The sequence below is a fragment of the Gossypium arboreum genome, chromosome 5 (genome assembly GCF_025698485.1).
Source record: "Gossypium arboreum isolate Shixiya-1 chromosome 5, ASM2569848v2, whole genome shotgun sequence".
Classification (NCBI taxonomy): Eukaryota; Viridiplantae; Streptophyta; class Magnoliopsida; order Malvales; family Malvaceae; genus Gossypium; species Gossypium arboreum.
In genome coordinates, this window is record NC_069074.1 from 57,030,462 (window position 1) to 57,039,406 (window position 8,945).

At 38.7% G+C, this 8,945-nt stretch overlaps 1 non-coding gene across 1 annotated transcript; it reads right to left on the bottom strand.

Annotated features, from left to right (window-relative positions):
* Positions 1-6,872: 6,872 nt before the first annotated feature.
* On the bottom strand, positions 6,873-6,979 carry LOC128293525 (small nucleolar RNA R71). The gene has a single exon (XR_008283706.1). It is a non-coding gene; the product is annotated as a small nucleolar RNA R71 (small nucleolar RNA).
* Positions 6,980-8,945: the final 1,966 nt, after the last annotated feature.

Genomic DNA, 8,945 nt, shown 5'->3' on the forward strand with positions numbered 1-8,945 from the left:
TCGATTGGCTGATAAAACCATTAGATTTCCTAGGGGTATCATTGAAGATGTTCTTGTTAAGATCGATAAATTTATATACCCAGTAGACTTTGTTGTTCTAGACATGGAAGAGGATAGTAATGCACCTTTAATTTTAGGACGACCCTTTTTAGCGACTGCTAGAACCATTATTGATGTTGGCACAGGTGAGCTCACACTTTGTGTGGGAGACGAAACAATCACCCTTCAAGCTTGTAATTCGATTAACACATCAAAAATTGAAGGTGATTGTATGAATCATTCTACTAGTATTGATCATGTGGTGAAACCCTCTGTGCAGGAAACGGTTACAAAGAACGCATATGAACCGTGTTCAAACAACAACAAAGGACCTCTCTATGAAGAACGAAGGCTACAAATCGAGGAGTTAGATGAATAGCGGACACAAAAATCGAGAACACCCGATAAACCACAATTAAGACAAGACGAGCTCAATACTTCACCAAATCAACTTAAGGTTGGAGACAAAGTACTACTAGATGCAACAGATCCTCGCGTTACCACTTTTGAACCTAATAAAGAAATTTATCTTACGGTACTCAATATTTTCCCATATGGTACAGTTGAGGTAATTCATCCCAAATTCGGTACTTTTGAGGTAAACAATACTCGTCTTAAACCTTATGTTGATAAAGCTGATAGCAGGGATAAGGAGTGTAAACTCCGCACACCACCTTGACTATGCAAAAGTGTGGTAAGTCGAGCTTAGACTATAAATAACTGCATCTCGGGAGGCAACCCGAGCATTAATAGTGTTAATTTCTTTAAAATTTAAGTTTTTAACATCTAACATACTAACCGAATCATGGAATGCAGACTTTCTAAAGACCACACGGCCAGGCACACGGGCGTGCATTAGGCCGTGTGAAAACAGGGCAATATTTTTTCCCCAACACAGGATACAATAAGTTGCTATGGCCGTGCGACATGGTCATAGGCGAAACTGTCAAAACAACACGGGTGTGCGACACGCCTGTGCCTTGAAACCTTAGTTGAAACTGAGAATGTAACACGGGCGTGTGACACGCCCATGCCCTCCACCTGTGGTTGACACTGTCAAAACGAACACGGGCGTGGACCTATGTACATGAGCGTGGGAAAAGCGAATGAAGCAAGACTCAGCCGTATGACACGGCCGTGTGCACCCACATGCCCAAGCACACGAGCGTGGGCCGAATTTTAGATGCGCCCAAATTCAAAATTCATGAAACACACAGATAAAAAAATTAGGGCACACGGGCGAGTCCCACGGCCGTGTGTCCCAAAATCTATATAAACCCCTCACTATTCATCATCTCCTTCCCTAAAAATCCCTAACCCAAGCTGCTGTAACTCCACACCCCTTACCCCCAAGCCCGTGCGCTGCCTACAACACCAATTCTGATGCCCCAAGTTCATTCTTTTTGCGTTTTTTTACTCTTTTCTCTCTATTTTCTTCAAATATGTTTTTTATTTCATGATTCCCTTGCTATATTAAACTATTTTTGAATATTCATAGTTAGAATAGTAAAATACTAGTGCTTGTTTAATAAAAATTATTGTCATTTCAGTTACTCCATTATGCTATACTCTTCCATTTTTCCTTGTTTCCATGAAATTTATGCCCACTCACATGCATTCATTCATTATTTCCATAATCTTCTAACTTGATATATTTAGTGGTTTTAGTTTTTATCATCTCGTACGTAATCTCATAAAATATTCATATTTAGCCTTGATTTTCCATACTACTCTTGGGGCATATTGATTGAACTTCAATTTTTCAATGCAGGTACAATGTCATCCTCACGTGGTAAGAAGACCGCTGCTCCCCCGTCGAAGAAGAGGAAAGGAGCAGCATCATCCTCAGGTCCTACCATGGAGATTAGGCACCCATTCCTCCATGTTCCATTAGGACCTCAGGAGGAATTATATCAGATATTACGGGCCTGACCCCTAGGTGTGGGTCACTGCCTTGACTGGGTCGCACTCGATCAGATTCAATTGGCTGATGCGGTCTGAGCCCTCCTAACGACTAACCCGTGGGGGCTCTTTTTCGAGATCATCAAGTTGACGTATCTCGAGTTTACATTGGAACTCTGCTCAACGTTCTATCTTCAGACCGTCATGACCAACTTCGACGATCCTGGAACAGTCCCGTTCTGCCTCGGTGGTCTGGTACGCCAGTTGAGCGTGCCCGAGTTTGGGATTGCACTAGGGCTGTACGCGGAAGAGATTATGAATGACAATAACCTCAACACCCTCTACCGCCACATCCACTAATCCCCCTCGAAATGTTGGAAGGACACTGTCCCTGCCTCTTCCACCTATGATCCTAGCCGCTCCAAGGCATCGGCTCTCCCTCCTTCTTTGAGGTATCTACATGCCATCTTGGTTCACACGTTAACAGAGAGACGAGAGAGCACCAACGTCGTCACCACCCATGACGCCTATTTCTTATGGAGTATGGCGAACGGGCACGTCATCGACCTCGTCTACTTTATTGCCTTCGCCATTCGCCACCAGACGGAGTGGCACAGGAGAGGGGTCATCTCTATCGGGCCCTATGTGACTCGATTGACTCAAAACTTCGGGCTCTTCAACATAGCAGCCTAATCATCCTCCCTCACTCTCATCGGCCAGATGTCCCCACAGGGCATCTCGAGCATGCTAAATATTAGGATGATCGAGAAACGACATGGCACATACCCTGCTTAGTACCGCCATGCCCAGTCCACCGAGGTTTAGGACCCAGAGGACATTCTTGATGATATCCCTCCATGTCACGAGGATCCACTGACTCAGCCACCACCCCCTCTCGTCCAGTTCATACGGTGGCTTCATACGCTGACATCTTTGAGCGCCTTACTCAATTTGAGCAATAGTGTTTTCAGCAATTCGATAACATTGATGCTACTCTATAGCAGATTTGTCAGCTCTTCCACATTTCATTGCCACCCTCACCTCGCGAACCATCTAGCGATGAAGATGTTTAGAAACTTTTATTTATTATTTTATGTTTTTACTTTTATTCTATTTTAATACTACTTTTATTTTTCTTTAAGCTTATTTTATTAGGTTTTATAATTATTATTTTACAATTTTAAATTTCGGCTATTTTTTTACGAGTAATTATGCTTCCTTATATTTCCTAAAAGTTCCTGATTCTATCACAGTTATAAAGAGCTTCAAAGTTCATCATCGTATAGGAATAAAAGCCTCACCAGGAAAGGTTCTCCACGACTGCCATGTCCTGCTCGACCACGACCATAGCTACCACCAGATATAATATTCTTTTGGCATAGGACTTATGGACTAATGAATGTCTAGCACCACCGGAGTATCCTCCTCCACTCTCATGCCGATTATTCTCCAAAACTCCAATTCAAAGAATTCATTCATCATTCAGGAAGTTTCACTTCTCTCCCTATCTTATGATTATCAATCTATCTTTTTCAATATATCTATCTTTGTACATTGAGGGCAATGTACATCTTAAGTATGGGGGGTCTTTTATATCATGATTAAAAATCCTTGAATTGTGTCTTATTCTCACGTGAATCATTCGTATCACTGTTAGAATGAATTTTAAGTAATTTATGATTTTTATTGATATGTCTTGAATTAAAACATGGGCATTTATGCATTGAGTGTTTAAACTTTAAGACATTAGGGAATCAAGCATGATAAGTTGATTTTTGAAGAATTAAAAACTTTTAGGTTGTTTTTCTCAAGTTTAGGTATTATCTTGAGTTGAAATTCACAGGTTTAAACATCAAAAAGCCATAATTTTTGTGAGATTTTGAGCTTTTAGAGCATCTATTATTTCTTTCATGCTCACTTTTATTGTTACTTTGAGTGCGTCAGTATTGAATTGTTATTCTAGGACTTGCTTGATTATGCATGTCAAGACCACACCATTTGATTTGATATGTCAAGATGATAAAAGGCTACCTTCATAATTAACCCTTAGTGAACCCCTTTGAGCCTAACAAACCATTAATTGATTTACCCTCAATATTAACCCATAACCTATTATTGTTGAAATCCCCTAATTTGATCCCTATTTTTGTCGAGATTTGGTTTGAACTAATTGCTTAGCTATGTTTTGTTCTTCTATGTATTTGACTTGTTTCTAAAAAAAAACAAAAACAACAATACTTACATACATATTAGTTGTAATTCGCCTTTTTTTTTTTAAGCTTGAGTGTTAATTCCAAATTCTGAGAAGAAGCTCACTTGTATTCAACTGATGACTAGTCATTTTTCTAGCTAGGTAATTTTTCAATTCAATCTCGATTCTAACCTTTTCTTTCAGCTTGTGACCACACCTTCTAACCAAAGCTACGTTACAACCCTCTAAAGACCTTTTTGATTGAGGTATCATCTCAATATATAGTGGTGGAGATTTGATTTTCAAGCAAGCCTATGGTAATAACTTCTCATATTGACTAATGAGTGCTTTAATTGATGTCCTTGAACACCTTAAGTGATTTGAGTGAATCTTTAGTGAGGATGTTAAACTCTGTGATATTTTGATCAAGGTAATCACTTAGATGAGGGGGGACACCTATGTTTTCATGATAAAATGCTCAACTTAGATTGTCTGGAACTTTGATGTACTTTTAGTTGAATTTTCAATGTATAAATACTTATGGATTATTTTGAGATATTATTGATAGGGATTATAAATTGAGAAGAATTTATTTTGATCGTGAGTTGAGGATTTTTCTTGAGGAAAAGAAAATGCTTAAATGTAGGGGTATTAGATAAACCGTAATTTATACATATTTTTATCCCATGCTTAGCGCATTTACGGATGATTTCTCCTTAGATTTGGTGAATTCGATGCTTCTAATCTGTTAATTTCATGTTTTATACGTAGATGAGCATAAGAGAGTAAAAAGAGCGAGAAACAGGCCGAAAATGGAGAAAATGAACCCACATGGGAAAACAACACTGCCTAGACTTCCTCACACGAGCGTGTCACACGGCCGTGTCAATTTGGCAGGAACGAAGTGTGACTTACACGGGTAGACCACATGCCCGTCCCTATTTAATAGCCTTGACCACGAGCTGGAGTAATCTCACACGGGCGTGTCCCTACCTAGCCCAAGTTTAGTCCTATTCGAAAAATGCCAATTTTTAGGGCTCTTAGGCATTGAAAAGCCTATTTAAACACTTGAAGAGGCACTTAGGAAGGGGATGCAAAGTAGAAAGCAAGGAATTACTCAAGGAAAGCTGATTGATCCATCTCAAGAGCCGGATTCATCATCAAGACTAGAGATCTCCCTTCAAGTTCCTTCAGGAGTTTTGGGTTTTGTTATGTTTTTTTATCTTTATGCTTTTAAGATGTTTTCTTTCATAAATATGAACTAAACCCCCTAAATACCTAAGGGAAATGAAACCCAAGATAGATATTGTTATTATTATCTGAATTGTATGATAAAAATTTGACTTGTTCTTAATTATGCGTTCTTAATTCTTGTTTTGATATTCCAGGATATTGATTCAAGTTAAGCTCTTATTCAGAGGAGGAATAGACCCTTTCTAGGAGTAAATTTTTCATAATTAAGCGGATTTGATTGCACGCCTAGAGATAGGGTGATAAGATTTTGCCAGATTAGGGTGAAACCTTATAAAGGAATCCATAGATCGAGTTAATGCAATTCTAGGGTGCTAATTAGAAAGAGATTTCAATTATTCAACCTAGGGTTAGACGTTATTAGTCTAGAGAGAGATAATAATATAACTTAGGGGTTTTTACGGATCAAGTCAAATGAATAAATCGTCTAATTCAGAGTCAAATAACAAGTGAAGTCTAGGTGGATTTTTCCTAAGGTATTGTCTCAATCAATCGAATTTTCCCAAAAGTATTTTCTTGAGTTTTCTTTCTGTGCATTCTTACTTACTAATTAGTTTAGATAACCAAACCTCTTAATTTTTAGGCTAGATAATAAAAAGAAAGTAAATACTAGTACTCGTAGTTCCTTTGAGCTCGGCAACCTGGTCTTGCTGAGCTATACTACTATGCGATAGGTACACTTGCCTTAATCGTGATAATATGTTATTCTCAAAAATGATTCTTTTATAAATATTTAAAACCTGTTACGAATATCACGCAATCAAGTTTTTGGCACCACTGCCGGGGAACTAGGATATTAGGAACACTCGATTTTTATTACTTTAGCCATTTTACTTTATTGCAATTTAAATTTTTATTTTCTTTTCTAATTTTTCATTTATTTTCTCTTGACAGGATTTTCTAGTTTATGACCAGAAGAAACCCTTCAGGACCACTACTTTTTGATGGTGAGATCGATTGCATAGTTTGCAGAAATCGGAGAAAAATAAGGCGAAGCCTAAGATACACAGAGGAGGTTCAAGAGGACAATACTTCAACCACAACCGGGAAGATGGCTGAAAACCAAGAAAATCCGCTACCTCCTGCGATTGCTGCTGATCCAATAAATCAGAATACTATTCCATGAACTATGTATGATTATGCTAAACCTAATTTAATAGGAACTGAGTCAAGTATAGTTCGACCTGCTATTGCTGCAAATAATTTTGAACTGAAATCTAACACAATTCAAATGATACAATAGTTTGTTCAGTTTCATGGTTTGCAGGACGAGGATCCCAATGCTCACTTGGCAAATTTCCTAGAATTTTGCGATACCTTTAAAATTAATGGCGTTTCTGATGACGCCATTCACCTTGGGTTGTTTCCCTTTTTGTTGAGGAATAAGGCTAAACAATGGTTGAACTCGTTACCACGAGGGTCAATCACTACTTGGGAACAAATGACCGAAAAGTTTTTATTAAAATATTTTTCGCCGACTAAAACAACCAAATTACGTAATGATATCTCTTCTTTTGTGCAGATGCATTTAGAAACACTATACTGTGCATGGGAGAGATACAAGGGCCTTTTGAGAAGGTGCCCTCACCATTGGTTACCGCTTTGGCTACAGGTTCAAACGTTTCATAATGGCCTAAATCCTTTGACTCGGCAAATGATTGATGCAGTTGATAGAGGAGTTATCAATAATAAGACACCTGACGCGGCTTACGAATTTATTGAGGAGATGTCACTGAATAACTATCAGTGGCAAGTTATAAGAACAAAGCCGACAAAAGAAGCCGGTGTTTTCAACCTTGACAAGGTTACTATGCTATCTAACCAAGTAGAACTCTTAATTAAAAAGATTGATGGTTTGTGTGGTTTTACTCAGGTACATCCAGTGATGGGGTACGATTCGAATGGAGGAGGAGCATGCACAGAAAATCAACCCTTCAACCCTAGCATCGAGGAAGAACAAGTCCAATATATGGGTAACAATAACTCTAGACCCCAAAATAACCCATATAGTAACACTTATAATGTAGGTTGGAGGAACCATCCCAATTTCTCGTGGGGCGGTCAAGGAAATCAAAGGCCACAACATCCTCCGGGATTTCACAACCACCTTACCAGTAGGAAAAGAAGTCGAACCTTGAGGAGATTCTAACCAAATTCATCTTGGTGTCAGAAACTCATTTTCAGAATACTGACACCACTCAAAAATCAACAAGCATCAATCCAGGGGCTTGAAACTCAGATTGGATAGCTCGCTAAGTTAATTTCCGAATGACCACAAGGTAGCCTACGAAGCAACACTGAGTCTAACCCAAGGGAGCAACTCAACACAATTTCCATTCAAGATGAGGAAGGGTTAGTTGCAAAACCAAGGCCAGAAATGATGGTAAGCAAAGGTAAGAATGAGGTTGGCCAAACTGACTCAAAGCCAGTGGGTACAGAATATAAACCTCATGTGCCATACCCTAATGCGACAAGGAAAGACCGATCATACGAACAATTTGGTAAACTCTTTAAAATTTTAAAGAAACTACATATAAACTTACCGTTTATTGAAGTCCTTTCGCAGATGCCAAACGCAGTCAAATTCTTAAAGGAGCTTTTAACAAATAAACGAAAGTTGGAGAAGGCGCCGCATGTGGAATTGAATGCAGTTTGCTCAGCCATATTACAAAATAAGCTACCCAACAAATTGAAAGATCCAGGGAGTTTTACGATTCCTTGTTTAATTGGTAGTTTAGATGTTTATCATGCATTGGCTGACTTAGGGGCAAGCATTAATGTTATACCGTATAAAATGTTTAAACAGCTACGTCTTGGGAAACCCAAACAAACTAGGATGAGCATTCGATTGGCTAATAAAACCATTAGATTGCCTAGGGTATCATTGAAGATGTTCTTGTTAAGATCGATAAATTTATATACCCAGTAGACTTTGTTGTTCTAGACATAGAAGAGGATAGTAACACACCTTTAATTTTAGGATGACCCTTTTTAGCGACTGCTAGAACCATTATTGATGTTGGCACAGGTGAACTTACACTTCGTGTGGGAGACGAAACAATCACCCTTCAAGCTTGTAATTTGAGTAACACATAGAAAATTGAAGGTGGTTGTATAAATCATTCTACTAGTACTGATCATTTGGTGAAACCCTCTGTGCAGGAAACAGTTACGAAGAACGCATATGAGTCGTGTTCAAACAACAACAAAGGACCTATCTATGAAGAATGAAGGCTACAAATCGAGGAGTTAGATGAATGGCGGGAACAAAAATCAAGAACACCCGATAAACCGAAACCGAGACATGACGAGCTCAATACCTCACAAAACCAACTTAAGGTTGGAGACAAAGTACTACTAGATGCAGCAGATCCTTGCATTACCACTTCTGAGCCTAATGAATAAATTCTTCTTACGGTACTCAGTATTTTCCTATATGGTACAGTCGAGGTAATTCATCCCAAATTCGGTACTTTTAAGGTAAACAATACTCGTCTTAAACCTTATGTTGATAAATTTGATAGTAGAGATGAGGAGTGTAAACTCCTCGCACCACCTTGAC